A 16,674-nucleotide genomic window follows, 5' to 3' on the forward strand; every position below is an offset into this window, starting at 1 on the left:
AGACCCCCCCCCCCCATGCGGAGCTCGATCCCAGGACCCTGGGATCATGACCTGAGCCGAAGGCAGAGCCTTTAACCCACTGAGCCACCCAGGCGCCCCTGCTATCTTGTTTGGTTGTTTTTTTTTTTAGATTTTATTTATTTATTTGACAGAGAGATCACAGTAGACAGAGGCAGGCAGGGGGGGGGGGGGGAAGCAGGCTCTCTGCTGAGCAGAGAGCCCGATGCAGGACTCGAGCCCAGGACCCTGAGATCATGACCTGAGCCGAAGGCAGTGGCTTAACCCACTGAGCCACCCAGGCGCCCCTGCTATCTTGTTTTTAATGAGACCATTGACTATTATAGTACATCACTTTCATGATCATTAAAAGGGGAGATTTCTTTTAAACTTTCAGAAAATTCAACTATATTTAAATAGAATTTTAAAATAGTGTTTTCCCTAATTTTATGTCTAATCATATGTTTTATTTATGAATTTAGTGATAAAACAAAATCATTACAAAAGATATATTTTAAAAAGGGGGAGGAATGTCATGTTAGGAGACAAATTTTCAAGAAGGTATAGGTTAAGGCACAGATATCTTTGCCTCTCACATGGTTCAGTATTTATCACGTGTGTGTGTGTGTTTAATAAGGAGAGGGAGAGGATGCAAATTTGGTAAAATAACTGCAAAGCTAGTTTGAAGAGAAAGAGTTCATTGTACTATTTTTACACAACCAAACAAAATTCTCAATTCTCGGGGCGCCTGGGTGGCTCAGTTGGTTGAGCAACTGCCTTCAGCTCAAGTCGTGATCCCAGAGCCTCGGGATCGAGTTCCACATTGTGCTCCTGGCTCCACGGGGAGTCTGCTTCTCCCTCTGACCTTCTCCCCCTCTCTTTCTCTCTCTCTCTCTCTCTCTCAAATAAATAAAATCAAATTCTCAATTCTCAGTATATCTCAGATTAAGCTGCTAAATTAAGAGATTCCTTTCTGATTTTGGAGGATTTGTTCATTCGGTATCCAGTGCATTTTCTTTGAATCATCTAGGTTGATGAAATAGATACTAGACCCCTACCGTAGACCATTCCCAGGGGTAAATTCTGGCAAATGTTTCTGCAGGACTTCAAGTTGGAACTGACAGGAAGGCATCATTCTGTCAGAAAAGGAGACATGACAACTTTGGGACCCACTTATAAAGTAATTACTATTTATTATCATGTCGAATTACTCAAATGTCAGATGTATTTAGGAATCCACAGTGACATTGCCCTGGGCTTTATACTTTAGTAATACCTCAGTAACAGAAGAGAAAATGTTCTAACTGAAATAGATTTTTAAGTACAAGTGATGGGTACAAGCTCACAAGTTTAGTATAGATGAATGTTTAGGGACTTACCCCTATGAAGTGACTACAGTTATCATTATTTCTTTAAATAGGCCTCACTTAGTGTGGAGCTAAGTGGGGAGTTTGAACTTACTACCCCAAGATCAAGACCTGAGCTAAGATCAAGAGTCAAACACTTAAATCGACTGAGCCAGCCAGGTGCCCCAGTGGCCACAATTATTAAATCACAGAGTGTCAGCAGTTGTAAAAGAGTTTGGAAAGTTCCTTAAATGGCAACAGATTTTATATATCAGGAAGATGAAAATTATGGAAAAAGAACCTAGTAAGATCCTATGATTAAATTGTGGTGCTTCCTAACTTATAAAACCAAAGACAATTCTTATTTGATTTTTTTCCCATTTTATTTAGGACATTCAAGTATTGGGCGCCTGGCTGGCTCAGTCAGTAGAGCATGTGACTCTTGAACTCAGGGTTCTAAGTTTGAGCCCCATGTTTGATATGGAGATTGCTTAAAAATAAAATATTAAAAACAAAGGGACATTCAATATTGAATCTATCCTTGTTAGATTGGTATCTTTGAATTAGTAATCAAATCAGAATTGTAGCTTATTTTTCCTTAGTATCTCAAAATGTGAGCCAGGCAATGTTTTAACACTTAAAAAAATATTTATTTATTTATTTATTTATTTATTTATTTATTTATTTATTTGAGATGGGGGAGGGGCAGAGGGAGAGAGAATCTCAAGCAGACTCCCCATTGAGTGCAGAGCCTGATGTGGGCCTGATACCATGACCCTGAGACCATGATCTTAGTTGAAATCAGAATCAGACGCCCAAATGACTGAGCCACCCAGACGCCCCCCAAAACACATTTTACATGTTATTTCATTAAGTTTTCATAGTAGTCCTATTAAACATAGAGTCTATTAATATCTTTTTGTTTTATTTTTTATTTACTCTATTTTATTTTTTATTAACATATAATGTATTATTTGTTTCAACAGAACAGGTCTATGATTCATCAGTCTTACACAATTCACAGTACTCACCATAGCACATATACTCTCCCCAATGTCCATCACCCAACCACCATATCCCTCCCACCCCCTCCCTGCCAGCAACCCTCAGTTTGTTTCCTGAGATTAAGAATCTCTTATGGTTTGTCCCCCTCTCTGGTATTGTCTTGTTTCATTTTACCTTCCCTTCCCTTATGATCCTGTATCTTGTTTTTCAAATTCCTCATATCGGTGAGATCACATGATAATTGTCTTTCTCTTATTGACTTATTTCATTTACCATAATAGCCTCTAGTTCCATTCATGTTGTTGCAAATGGCAAGATATCATTTCTTTTGTTGGCTGTATAATATTCCATTGTATATATATATACCACTTCTTTATCCATTCATATGTTGATGGACATCTAGGGTCTTGCCATAGTGTGGCTTTTATAGACATGGCTGCTATAAATGTTGTGGTGCACATGCCCCTTCAGATCACATTTGCATCCTTGGGGTAAATACCCAGTAGTGCAATTGCTGGGTCATAGGGTAGCCCTATTTTCAACTTTTTGAGGAACCTCCGTACTCTTTTCCAGAATTCCCCATTCTCTGCATCCTTGCCAACACCTGTCATTTCCTGACTTGTTCATTTTAGCCATTCTGACTGATGTGATATGGTATCTCACTGAGGTTTTGATTTGTTTTTCCCTGATGCTGAGTGATGTTGAGCAACTTATCATGTGTCTGTTGACCATTTGAATGTCTTCTCTGAAGAAATGTCTGTTTATGTCTTCTGCCCATTTCTTGATTGGATTATTTGTTCTTTTTGTGTTGAATTTGAACTTTTCAAATAGATTTTGGATGCCAGCCCTTTATCTGATATGTCATTTGCAAATACTTTGTCCCACTCTGTCAGTTGTCTTTTGGTTTTGTTGACTATTGCCTTTGCTGGGCAAAAGCTTTTGATCTTGATGACGTCCCAGTAGTTCATCTTTGGCCTTGCTTCTCTTGCCTTTGGCACTGTTTCTAGGATGAAACTGCTGCAGCTGAGGATGAAGAGCTTGTTACCTGTGTTCTCCTCAAGGATTTTGATGGATTCCTATCTCACATTGAGGTCTTTCATCCATTTTGAGTCTATTATTACATGTGATATAAGGAAATGGTCTAATATCATTCTTCTACATGTGGCTGTCCAATTTTCCCAACACCGTTTGTTGAAGAGGCTTTTTTTTTTTCCACTGGACATTCTTTCCCACTCTCTTGAAGGTTAGTTGACCATAGAGTTGAGGGTCCATCTCTGGGCTCTCTATTCTGTTCCATTGATCTCTGTGTCTATTTTTATGCCTGTACCATACTGTCTTGATGATTAAAGCTTTGTAATAGAGCTTGATAATTACTCTAATATTGTTTGTCTTATGGTATCACTTATCTCTCGAATTCTCCTCTTGTGGTCCAGTAGTTTTTTATCTCACTTTTTCTCAGCATCTTTATTCTCCATCATTTGGTTTTCTATATCACTAATTCTCTCTTTTGCCTCATTTATCCTAGCACTAAGAACTTCCATTTTTTATTACATCTCATTAATAGCCTTTTGGATTTTGACTTGGTTAGATTTTAGTTATTTCTCCAGAAAGGGATTCTCTAGTATCTTCTATGCTTTTTTCAAGCCCAGCTAGTATCTTTATAATCATCTCTCTGAACACTAGTTCCAACATCTTACTAATGTCCATACTGATTAGGTCCCTGGCAGTTGGTAGTGCCTCTTGTTCTTTTCTCTGAGGCGAGTTTTTCCATTTTGTCATTTTTTTTTTCCCAGAGAAGAATAGATGAATAAGAGAACAAAATTATAAAAGGGTAACAATGACCCCAGAAAAATATACACTAAACAAATCAGAAGAGATCTGAAACTGAGGTTGTTGGGGGAGGAATAAAGGGAAGGACAAAAAAAAGAATATGATCAGGCTGGTAAATAGAGCCACACACTAGATTTTGGGTATATTTTGGTCTGTTAAAAGAAAGTGCCTCTCAAAATTTTGAAGAAAGAAAATTACACACACACACACACACACACACACACACACACATACACAAAAATAAGGTTAAATACAATGAAGGGATGGTATTTGAATGTGAAAATGAAAATTAAAAAAAATTAAAAAGGAATTGATAGGATAAGATGTTGGTTGAAAAAGGAAAGAAGAAACATTTAAAAAAATAGAGAAAATAAAGAAAATTTAAAACTTTAACTTTGAAAGACTAAAGAATTCTATGTGCTGTATTCCCCTAGCTCTGGAGTTCTGCAGTTATCACTGAGTAGTAAACTTGGTCTTGGTGGGATGTTCTTGCCCATCTTCTGGGGGAGGGGTTTGTTTCAGTGATTCTCAAATGTCTTTGCCTGAGACAGAATTGTACCACCCTTGCCAGGGGCCAGGCAAATTATTCTGCTTGAGTTTGGATTTGATCTCACTAGCTTTTGTTCACTGAAAGCTTTCCCCACACCTTTGGAGGATGAGAATGAAAATGGCAGACTCCCAATCTCTGGCTCTGGAGGAGCCGAGGTCTTGGGGTCCCACTCCTCAGTGCACCCTCAGATAAAAGTGATCAATCCCTCCCCTCTTTCTGGTCTCTTCCCACAGTCCATGGTCATTCAGCAGCATTCTATCTCTGGCACAAAAGCACTTTAGCAGTCTCCAAACCCAGCAGATTCCTGCCGTGCACTCCTGTGCCACTCTTCCCAGGGGAAGAAGGGAAGTCTCCCCAGATCTGCCACTTGTTGGGTCCCTGCTCAAAGGGTGGTGCCCCAGCTGTGACATGGATCGTGGTTTATGGCAACCCTGAGCTGAGAGCCCACTCCTCAGCTCTGCCTTTGCAGCCAGCTTCCCTGCTCAGATACCTGAGAGCTCTGCCACACTCAGATGCCCTCAATCTTTCTTCAGCTCTGAGGTCCTGAGATCACACTGTCCCCGTGAGGGTTCCACTTGCCGCTTAACCTCTGGAGTGACATCCCTCAGTGGAGCAGACTTCTAAAAGTTCTGATTTTGTGCTTTTCTGCTCTCTCACTTGCAGGGAGCCAGCTGACAGAGATTACTCTCCCTGCATTCTATCTTCCCATGTTGCCTCAGATTCACTTCTCCGCAGTGCGCCCAGTGCGTCACGTCCAGAAAATGGTTGCTTTTCTGTTCATAGAATTGCTGCTATTCTTTTCTTCGATCTCCTGTTGAGTTTTTAGGTATTCAGAATGGTTTGATAACTATCTAGCTGAAGTCCTGGGATCTGATGATACTCAGGTCTCCTACTCCTCTGCCATCTTGCTCCTCTAATATCTCCTCCTTCTCCACCTCCTCCTCCTTCTTTTTAACAAAATAAGTTACCACAGAAGCAGATGGTGAAACAACTTTTACAGTATATGTGTTTTATTGTGTGTGTGTGTGTGTGTGTGTGTGTGTGTGTGTGTGTGTGTGTGTGTGTAGTAATTCTAGCAAGTACCAATAAGGAAGGCATAGACTTAAGACAGCAAAGGAAATTATGTTTTAGCAAAATATTTAATAAGGAAGTTGTTCAGGGCATCTTGGCCTCATTTCTGTTGTTGGTCTTTGGAAGATGGTATAAAGAAAGCTGTGGTTCTCAAACTTTGGTATGCACCAGCATCCCCTTCAGGGTTTGTTAGACTGTAGTACTGAAGCTGATCCTCAAGAAATCTGATTTCATGGTGTACCAGGGAGCAGACCTGAGAATGTGTGACTTTTTAACAGGTTCTCAGGTATTGATCCCGTAGCTGGTTTGAGGACCAAATTTTGAAAACTGGTAAGAGCATGACTAAGAACTGTCTCACCTGAGGATATTATTTTCCATTTTTATCCTTTATTACCTGAGGGCTTCACTTTGGGCCTGAACTTGATAACACATCAGGCCTGCAATGTGGATAGTCAGAACACAGAATCTTAGTTAGAGAGGGGCAGGTTTTTGCAACAGGACTCCAGTATGAACTAAGATGGTGAGTTCATAGGGTATATGGATGGAGCCTCACCCTGTGACATATATTTGGTTTAAAGTAAGGAAATTGAGGCACAGAGAAATTGATTAACTTTCCTAAAGTTTGACAACTGTTAAGTGGTAAAATCAAGATTTTCATTCAGGATTAAAATCCAAGCACAATCAACATTTTTTAGAGAACTTTTAAAAAGATTTTATTTATTTATTTGTCAGTGAGAGAGCACATGCAGAGTAGTAGCAGTCAGAGGGAGAAGCAGGCTCCCTGCTAAGCAGGGATCCCAATGCAGGGACTCCATTTCAGGACCCTGGGATCATGACCTGAGCTGAAGTCAGACACTTAACTGCCTGAGCCACCTAGGCATTCCTCTTGGGAACTTTTTAAAACATACACATTCTTGGTTTCCACCCCAGACCTGGTAAAATAGATATTCAGGGCAAGTCCCAGAAATCTGTTTTAGAAAGCCCTGCACATGATTCAGATATACTCTCAAATTTGAAAACCATTAGCCTTACACCTACATTATACGATGTTCATTCTCTGATGGGAAACTCATCAGGTTTCATTTCTTTCCTTTTTTAAACAGCAAAGAGAGAATGAATGTTAACCAATTGCCATTTCTGTAAGTGAATATATGTGTCTGTCACACAGGTCAGTATACATTGAGGTATCTGTACATTTTTCCTTTGTCCAGAATATGTGTTTGTGACAACATGATTGACAGTATGTTTCTTCTTGATAACACAGTAGGTCCTTTTAAGGGCTGAAAGGTGTATCTCTTTTCAAGGCAATGCATTTGTTCTTTAGCTGTTTGATGCGATTTCATTTCCACAGTCCAGATTGCTTACAGTTGTGAGCCTGCATATCCTCCTAGCTATTACTGGTACCTCTACACAGTGTTTACATATCTTATTTACCTGTCCAAGACCACAGAGTGGACTCAGATCAAACAGTGCCTCTGAGAAGGAGAGCTGTCAGTGTTCCAGAATCTCATGGCAAAGGATTCTTTTTCACTACTTGATGAAAAATAATAATGTTAATGAAATTGCTTCATGTAATGTAGTTAACTGGTTTTCACACAAATTCATTGCAGCATTCAGCCCATGTCGTGTCTGGTGTTCTACTAAAATGTTCATTTCCCTTCTCTACCTGACAAATCCTGTTAATTCTGTGAGGGCCAGCTGAAATGTCTTTTCTTATTAGAGCCTTTTCTAAACCTTCAAAATTAACCACTTTTTTTCCCTGCCTCCTATAATACTGTTTATTGCCATAGTGTTTATCACATTTTCCTGCAGTTACCTAGTGTCCTGACCATCCTAAACTATAAAGTCTAGAGGTGTCAGGGGAGGAGGTGCTAGGTCTCATGTGTTCTTGAATCTGTAAAATCTGGAGTATGCACGTAAAGCATAACCAAGATGTAAAAGGTGAAACTCAGAGATCAAGGCCATCACATCTACTCTTTGATTCTAGTTTAGATTATATTTGAAACAATTCAACAGAAGAGTTTATAGATTTTCTTGAGAGTGTCTGGAAGTCAGAACATATTAGTAAGGTGTCTAGGAGCCTTACAAATGCCTTACTCTATAAATTCTCCAACTCAGCAGGAGATAGTTGTTAAATAATGATATATACTTTTTCCTCTTGGAAGCTGAGAATCTTCAATCACAACTTTCTCAAAGTCTCTGGCTTGGCTTCAAATCAAACTGGAAAGTATATATCGATAGTTGTCATTGCTCTCTCAGATCTTATCAGCCTCAGACACTATAAGCAAAAGGTAATAGGAAACAGCCCTAAAATTCTGTGGTTAGGTTGAAACACATACTTAGCCTCATTTTACCAATTTGACAAAACATTTTGGGGAATAAAACAGATTTTCAAGATAGATACTAGTTTACCTTATCATTCTTAAATTTTTTTCTCCTCTTTGGTATTTTCACAACAAATTGTGTTTTCTAGTACCTTGTCACTCCTCTGTCAAGAGATACCATTTATGTCCCCTTCCTTTGAATTTGTATGGGCCTTTGTAACAACCTCAACTCTGAGACTGTGGTAGAAGTGATACTATGTGACTTCCCAAGCTTGATCCTGAAAGATGATGCAGACTCCCACAGTCTCTCCTTTTTGGTAGCCTTGGCCTTAGAACTCAGTCATTATGCTCTAAGGAATCAGACTCTATGGGGAAGCCTGGATAAGGAGGAAGTAAAGATTTCAGCCTAGCTAAGCACAAATCAGTAGCCAGCACAAACCTGCTGGCTATGAGAATGAACCATCCTGAAGTGGCTCCTCCATCCTCCTACCCCTCAGTCAAGTCACCCTCAGATGATGCCATATAGAGCAGATATAATCCTTCCCAGTCAAGCTCTGCTTAAATTGTAGTCATAAGCCACTTAATGATGGTTGCTCAAAGCCACTAGATTTTGATGTGGTTTGTTGCACATCAATAGATAAACGTAGCCTTGTCCAAATAGTCTTATTTTTGAGCACAGTAGTCTGTCAGAACATTGCAGAGTGTATTCTGTTTGAATGCTATTACATTGAGTGTTTGTTTATTTTCTCTTCCTGGCAAAACCTATTCATTACTCTACTTTTTTTTCTGTTTTAGAGCATTTTCTATATTCCCAAAGTTCATTTTTTTCTGTCTCCTCTCTATGTTCAATTCCGTTACAGTTCTTATCATCTTTTCTTGAAATCTCCTAGTTTTCTGACTCTTCCTAAATACTGTATATATTTAGTATACATATATACAGTATATATACTTCCTATATACTGTTGGTACTGGGAACATTAAAAATAGTATAGTCTTAAGTAGAAGTCAGGGACTGATTATACTATTCATCCTGATTTTGTGCAGTTTGTTAAGGAATTTTTACTCTTACATCTCATAATGCTGCCTTCTTTAACATGGTCTCCAAGGCTGCTGCTAAAGAATAAATATGGCGAAGTCTCCATCTCCCTTTTGCTTAAGAGGGATATACATCACTTCACTAAAATCTAACAAGGTAGACTAAGACACATGGCCCCATTCAACCATTAGGGGGTGAGAATTCTAACCCTTTGTTCAGTAGCCTTCTCCTAGCAGTAACTCTGTCTTATGGAAGGGGAGCATGATTATGAGTAGTTAGATAGCTAGACATGGGAGTGGTGGAGAGGGGTAGAGGGAGAGGGAGAGCATCTTATGTAGGCTCCATGCCTAGCGTAGAGCCCAAGGTGGGGCTCAACACATGGCTCAATCTCACAACCCTGAGACCATAACCTAAACCAAAATTGAGAGTCAAACACTTAACTGAGTGATGCCCCATGCATCAATTATTTCTGATACTTATTAGCTATGAGATTGTGGACAGGTTTCCACAGATGTTAGGCTGTCTTCTCATCTATAAAGTCATCATGATAATAATAAACTTTATGTCTTGTTGGAAGTGAGCATCCAAGGCAGTCATCCGTTGTAAATCAATTTGTACTTGTTAGCTGTTAGTTCATGATGAGCAGGTACATTTGTACTGAACATTATATTACCTTCAGTACCTTGCACATAGTACATGGTAAATGAATCAGAGTAGATAAATATTGTTTCTGTCATATATACAAAAAATTAAGATATTGGTAAAAAATGTGTTGAGATCACTTATATAGTAAAGTTACACATTTTAAAAGCATACAGTCTTAATTGAGAAAAATCAGAGCCATAAAGGAGACTGAGAAAATACAATTAGAAAAATAAATCTAAAAGTATCTACTGTTGATACTTACTGCATACTGACTACTTAACATGAACTACCTTTTTTTTAATATAATAATAATTTATACAACATGGTCTGCATTTTAGAGTTGAGAAACTATAGTATGGAGAACTAAAATAATTTGCCTCTTTTCACATAGCCAGTAGAAGAAAAAAATTGGACTTGAACTTGTTCACTCTGATTCTGGGTCCTGATAATATATAAGAAGTGCATTCTCCAATTTCGTTGTCCACCTGAAAAGCATATGAAAATACCAGTATCCTGCTCTTCCTTACCACTGAGTTGTTGGAACAATTCAATAATCTTTGCTAAAGTTCTAAGGTGTGTTTGGGATGGGGTTAAAATTTTTGGAAATCATTCTGATTCTGTGAGCATCAATTCATATTTTTCCATCAAATATATTATTGGTTTTTGAATTTGTGCAGATAATTGAAAAATAGTACATTTCAGATTCTGGATAGGAAGCACAGTGCCATTTCATTGCAGCCAGGTACCCTGACAAGAGAATTTGAAACACCTTAGGGTCAGATGAGAATTAGGATTTATTTGCTTAATTCATATGTAGGTAATCGCTATTCAGCAGTGTTTGTGTATAGCTATATGGCTGTCTTCACAGCAGAGAGAAACTCTTCAAGGGAGAATTTATGTAACATGAAATCTTATAACCAGAGAGGGTTTTTGTTGTCCTGGTTAACTTCCCTTAGGATTGTATGAGCATTCATATGAAATCATAAATCTACCTTGTAAGTTGTACAGTTTCTAACAACTTTTTATTCTGCCACTGAGTTATCCTTGTACATTTTGAAGTTGTATAGGATCCTTTTCTCTTTCAGTATAGATTGTGATAAAGGCAAAGGAGAAAGGAGTTTTAGCGTTCCATAAGGTGTTGGGCATTGGATAGAATTTGTATATACAGTATGGAGGATGCTAGGCAGATTTTCATATTCAGGAGCACTGACTTTTATGCAATGACAAAGGATATGGTGTTCTACAAACTTTCATCATCCTCATAGCTCATGAAGTACATATATTAAACTCAAGGGTGTCCCTCTTTCCCTTCTTCTTGGCGATATTTCAAAGGTGACTAGCTCTGGCATTCCATGAATGTGTATTTCAAAGATGCACATGTTCACATTGATTGTAAAAAGGATACCATAAAGACCCATCATAGCCATTTGTAAAGGTTATGTGTTTTTCAAAATCTATCTCCTATTCTGAAATAGCTAAAACTCCATTCCAAAATTACTGATTTGTTGTTCTGGATGCTGATATTAATAGCTTAAACTTTACTGAATTAAAAGTGCTTTTACACAGGTGAAATAGTATTTTTTTAATTATACAGATCTAAGTTGAAAATTGAACATAGCTCATTTGGCAAAACTGTTGACTCTGGTGATGGAGTGGTTGTCAGCTAATTGTTGGCTACTAAAGAACAAGGAGGTATAAGTACATAAGACTGGCTGTGAGAACATGGTACACTGAGGAGACTAATAGAGTTCCTGTGGGAGAGGGCAGCAGATTCAGTGGGTGGATGTTTCATGAACTGATGCTATAAGGATAGGCAGTGGCCCAGTGATGAATGGTGTGTATGGAGATTAAATTTTATATTGGAAGCATTAGGAAGTTATCAGAGATTAAAGATGGCCACAAATTTTTTGAAACTTCTCCAATTAATATGTGAGGTCTAGCATTCCCTTGAAATGAAGAGGGCACTGTGACTGCCATTTAGCATTAAAATATGGTGAAGGTGATGCTGTGGTAGTTTATTGGCTTAGGATTTAAGATACCAGAAGCTGGGAGTCCTCTGTTTTGAATTCTTTATTCTTGGATTTCATTTTCCACGTAAGAAGTATGTCTATCATGAGACTAATAAGCTGTAAGAATCACAAGACATGTAGAGAAAACTGGGGGTTGATATACCATAAAGACAAGGATAGAGACAAACAAACAGAACAAAGTGCTGTGAGGCGCCAAACATTATTAAAGAAAACACTTTAGAAATGAATCCTGCAGCCCCAGCTGCCCTAGTGGATGACCACCTGGCAGGGGAGAAGGAGAGCAAAAGGACCCCAATAGTCCTCAACAAACAAGCACAGACACCTACAGATTTTGCAAACATCCCGTCATTTTTCATTGTCATCAACTGCACCTGTGGAGCTTCCTGGAGTCTAAATCACTGAAACCTCTTGGGTTGATGAAAAGAGCCACCACATACACTCCTGGCACTGCTGTGCATGCACCAATGCCTCAGTTCCAGGAGGGACTGCCTTTTCGGCAACTTCCCCCCAAGGAAAAAACGAGGAGGACCCCAGCACACTTCACTACCAAGGGCCCCAGTAGCCTCTGCTGCTACTTCCATGGATACTCATAGTCTTCATCAACAAAGACACCCACAGTCTTCCCTCAGACTGACTTCACCTGAGGTTGCTGTCTAGATTTGCCATTGCTGTGCAAACTCTGACCTCCAGAGTTAGAGCTACTTTACCCTCTGAAGCCAGCACCCTCACACCCAACAACAAGTGAAGATCCTTCCCCACCGAGGCCAGTCCATAAAGTCTGGAACATGTGACTATTCATAGGACATGCACACATTCATGCAGGGATACAAAGAACACACAAAAAAAATCAAGGAAACATGACACCACCAGAGGAATATGAAATATTTCTAGTAACTAACACAAGTTAAATAGAGGCATATAAATTGCCTGATAAGTTACTGTTTTAAAGAAACTCTGTAAGCTATAGGAGAACAGATGGACAACTCAATGAAAAGAGGATAACTGTGAACAAAACAGAAAGATTAATAAAGACAATAAACAAAGAATTGAACAAATTCTGGAGGTGAAGAATACAATGAAAAAAATAAAAAATGAAATAGCTTCAGCAGGAGAAAATGATCAATTTTTCCAAATATTGTTATTTTTTTAAAGATTTTATTTATTCATTTGACAGTGAGAGAGATCACAAGTAGGCAGGGAGGCAGGCAGAGAGAGAGGAGGAAGCAGGCCCTCCGCGGAGCAGAAAGCCCGATGCGGGGCTTGATCCCAGAACCCTGGGATCATGACCCGAGCCGAAGGCAGAGGCTTTAACCCACTGAACCACCCAGGCACCCCCCAAATATTGTTATTTTTGAGCCATTATAGTTTTGCTGCCATGATATATTTTTTTGTTTGTTTGTTTATTTGACAGACAGAGATCACAACTAGGCAGAGAAGCAGGCAGAGAGAGAGGAGGAAGGAGGCTCCCTGCTGAGCAGAAAGCCCGATGCGGGGCTCGATCCCAGGACCCCAGGATCATGACCTGAGCCAAGGCAGAGGCTTTAACCCACTGAGCCACCCAGGTGCCCCATCATGATATTTTGTTGACTGACTTTTTCATCACACCACTTTCCACTCCTGAATTCATTGAATTTCTTTTCTTGCTTAAGATTAGAAGAAAAAACGCTATTTGATAGACTCCCTAATAACTTACATTTTCTTATTCACACTCTGTCCATTGTGGAATCCATTCCAGTTGGTTTTTTTTTTTTAATAAATTATTCTTAAAGACATTTAACTTCCCACTTAGTTTGCAGTTATTTACTTCTTATAAGGAGGTCATGAAGTTTACTGTAGAGGTCACTCTCTGAAAGTAGATAGTTAAGAGGCAAAACAACAATAAAAAAAATGAGGAAAATAGCTTTTTTGTGAACATCCTTAAGATAATTTTGGATTGAGATAGATAGTTAAAAGAATGGAGAGACCTATAGGTCTTTCTGATATGGTGTGAAAATGGCATAAACCACTAACACTGGGGAGCAACCAGTTTCAGATTGTTGTTTGGTTGAATTGTATGGATCAACCTAGAAGTGAACTTAGTTGAGGTGCTGTACATCAGAAAGTCCTTGTGGTGGTTTAATCCGTGATTCTATATCATAAGATTAGCTGGGAAATTTTTTTAAACAAAAGAAGTCTTCCCTTCACATTATAAGTACTATCAGACTCTTAGTGAGATAATGTAACTTTTGTCAGTAGATTAACAAGTCTGGCTTTCTTGGTCTCATGTATCTGTTGACTGTAACGCAGGATTTTGTTTCTGTTAATACTTTCTAAGCCTACTATAGAAATGTCATGTTGGAGTTTCTTGACTACAGAGTGAATTCCACTGTTTATTTAAACCTACGCTCTTCCTGTTTCTTGCTTTTCATCCTCTAACTGTTCAGTTTAGCTACACAGGCAATGTATTTGGAGGGGACACCTAAGACATAACTTGCTTCAGTTTTTGAATTCCTGAAAATGCTCTCCGTCCTTGCATTTGGTAGGTGAATTACATGTATCTAAAATCCAGTTTCAGTCATTGACGCAAGAGCTTTGAAAGCAGCTAAGCAGTAATGCTAGTTTTAAGTCGGAATGTAGTCCAGTTCTTATTCCTTTGTCAGCAATCTGTATCTCTGTAGGTTTTGTGTCTGGCAGTTTTTTTAAATTTTGTCCTTATCTTTGGCATTCCCATAATTCAACATGCTGTCTTGAGAATCTGATTTCAATTTTATTTTGGATAAATACCAAGGTGTGGAATTGCTGGGCCTTATGGTAATTCTGTTTTTAATTTTTTGAGGAATCTTCTCACCATTTTCAGTAGATTGGCTATACCAATTTATATTCCCATTAACACTGTACAAGGTTACATTGGAAAAGCAGTATGGAGGTTCTTCAACAAATTAAATCTAGAAACACATGATCCAGCAGTCTCACTTCTGGGTATATATACCCAAAAAAATTGATGTGAAGATCTCAAAGAGATATATGAACCCCCATCTGTATTACAGTATCATCCACTTTGGCCAAGATCTGCAAATAAACCAGATGTCCATTGGCAGATTAATGTATAAAGAAAATGTGGTATGTTACATTTAATGGAATATTATTTAGCCTTTAAAAAGTAGGAATTCAGGACATTTGTGACAACCTAAGTGAACCTGGAGGACATTATCTAAGTGAAATAAGCCAATCATAGAAGGCCAAATAGTAGGAATCCACTTTTATGAGATATCTAAAATAGTTAAAGTTATAGAAGAAGAAAATGGAGTGGTGGTGACCATGGACTGGGAAGAGGGGGATATAGGGAATTGTTGCTCAGTGACTGTAAAGTTTCACTTAAGCAAAATGAACATGTTAGATAGAGATCTACTGTACAGCATAGTACCTGTAGTTAACAATATAGTATTATATACTTTGAACCTTGACCTTAGGTTAAGTGTTCTTACTAGAAAACACACACACACACACACGCACACATGCACACACAAGAACACAAGGAGATTTTTGGAGCTGTCAAATATGTTTAGAACCTTGTTTCAGCTGATGGTATCCCAGGTATATACATATACATATATCCCAGGTATGTACATATACAAGCTTATCAAGATGTATACACTAAATGTGCAACATTATAACTTAATAAAGCTTAGAAAATAATTTTTAAAAGATTTAAAAGATAGCAATTAAAATTCTTACACAAAAAGGAATAATGGAAAGTTGTTTTTAAAGACCCTCTGGCCTCTTTTTATTTTTTTTTTTTTAAAGACCCTCTGGCCTCTTTTTTTTTTTTTTTTTAATTTATTTGACAGAGAGAGATCACAAGCAGACGGAGAGGCAGGCAGAGAGAGAGGGAAGCAGGCCTCCTGCTGAGCAGAGAGCCCGATGCGGGACTCGATCCCAGGACCCTGAGATCATGACCCGAGCCGAAGGCAGCGGCTTAACCCACTGAGCCACCCAGGCGCCCTGGAAAGTTGTTTTGATTTTCAGTTGTAGGACATCACGTTACTTGTTCCAACTAAAAATGAGACATAGCTTTTGACTTCCTGCACACGATGCCAACCTAATACAATTGAACTACCATATGAAAGATAAAAAGGGTTCAAGGAAATATGACGTGTTCTGTGAGGCAAAACTATAAGCTTTGACCATAATGTCTCATAAAAACTTAAGTAGGTGCATATTATGTTATGTCAGTCCAAGGTGACGTGTTTATATTGCATTGTGTAGTACATGCATATGCTTTACACTGTAGTGAGGGTAATTTATTTCTCTGAAGTATTACAGAGTTCTCAAATGAGATTGTAGATTCTTAACAGAGTGTATCTTCTCTCTTACTACCTTTAGTGCTCATGATAGTTACTTTTACATCCTGGTTGAAGAAGTAAATTTTTGTAGGTAGGCGGGCTTTATTGTGTTCTATTATAAGAAAGTGCATTCCACATTTTTGCAAGTACCTTAAGAATGGAAACTGTTGTTTCAAAGCAAGTCAAGTAAAAACAAACAAAACAAAACAAAAAAATATATTCACTCCCACTCTTAAAGAGAAAAGAATCCCAAAGCATTAACCCCATCTTGGGTATGAATGATTTAACATTTAATATAGACTTGAGGAACAATCATCAAACAAGATTATTAAGACCTGCTGGGGCCATGACCCCACAAAGATGTGGGACATATGGAAGAAAATCTAGAAGGCCCAGTCCTGGAAATTAAGGAATTATAGTGTATTCTTTAAAAATATAGAAGCATGCATAATCACAATAGATTATGTTGTGGGGAAGAAGGAACTGTAGAAATTCAAGAGATATCCTGAAATTGGTAG

The sequence above is a fragment of the Lutra lutra genome, chromosome X (genome assembly GCF_902655055.1).
Source record: "Lutra lutra chromosome X, mLutLut1.2, whole genome shotgun sequence".
Taxonomy (NCBI): Eukaryota; Metazoa; Chordata; class Mammalia; order Carnivora; family Mustelidae; genus Lutra; species Lutra lutra.